Below are 1,275 nucleotides of genomic sequence, written 5' to 3'. Positions count from 1 at the left end.
CATGATGTGTGTGGCTACAGGCACCAAGCCATGTTAATAACAATTTTCTTCCTATCTCCTCTTCCCGCTTACTTTTTTCAATTTTAGCAAGCAAGTTCAAGGATGTGTCTAATCAGGAAGCAATAATTATTTTGCCTTTTCTGTTAAAATCCTACTACTTTGTTTTTTTTTGGTCCAGACAGAGTCTCACTCTGTCACCCGTGGTAGAGTGCCATAGCGTCACAGCTCACAGCAACCTGAAACTCTTGGGCTTTAGCAATTCTCTTGCCTCAGACTCCTAAGTAGCTGGGACTACTACAGGTGCCCGCCACAATGCCTGGCTATTTTTTTATTGCAGTTGTCATTGTTTTTAGCTGGCCAGGGCCAGGTTCGAACCTGCCACCCTCAGTGTATGTGGCTGGCACGGTAACTACTGTGCTATGAGTGCCGAGCCAAAATCCTACTGCATTTAGAAAACTGATTTCTACCTTTCCATATTACTGTGCTGAAGATGAACTTTCTTTTTCTTTTTTTTTGGTATAGACAGAGACTCACTTTATTGCCCTTGGTAGAGTGCCATGGCATCACGACTCACAGAAACCTCCAACTCCTGGGCTTAGGCAATTCTCTTGTGGGTGCCCTACCCACTAAGGCAATTCTCTTAGTGGGTGCCCTACCCACTAAGCCTCAGGTGCCACCTGAACTTTCTTTCTTTCTTTCTTTTTTTTTTTTTTTGTTGAGACAGTCTCACTCTGTCACCCTCGGTAGAGTGCTGTGGCATCACAGTTTACAACAACCTAAAATTCTTGGGCTTAAGCGATTTTCTTGCCTGTGCCTCCCAAGTAACTGGAACTATAGGCTCCTGCCACAATGCCTGGCTATATTTTTGTTGTACTTGTCCTTGTTGTCTGGCTGGGTTCGAACCTGCCAGCCCTGGTGTATGTGGCTGGTGGCCCTAGCTGCTGAGCTATAGGCGCGGAGCCTGAAGATGAATTTTCTAATATAACCTAACACATGTTGCTCACTTTATGACATACCTTTCTCTGATATCAAACTTATATAAAGAAATTATGCTGAATAGTTCATATTAGAAAAATTATATTAGATCCACTTGGACTGTTTTTCAAGATTAAGACTTAATGCTATTTTCATTGTGATTTTTGTCATATTTTCTTGTAACCAGTAAATGACCTGCGACGTAAATATTTGCAGAGCAAATGGAGAAGAACATTCAGGGTAAAGATAATTGAGATCGGCTCGGCGCCTATAGCTCAACCGGCTAAGGCGCCAGCCACG

The sequence above is a fragment of the Otolemur garnettii genome, unplaced genomic scaffold (genome assembly GCF_000181295.1).
Source record: "Otolemur garnettii isolate 467f Iridium unplaced genomic scaffold, OtoGar3 scaffold00189, whole genome shotgun sequence".
Lineage (NCBI taxonomy): Eukaryota > Metazoa > Chordata > Mammalia > Primates > Galagidae > Otolemur > Otolemur garnettii.
This window is presented reverse-complemented; position numbering follows the sequence as displayed.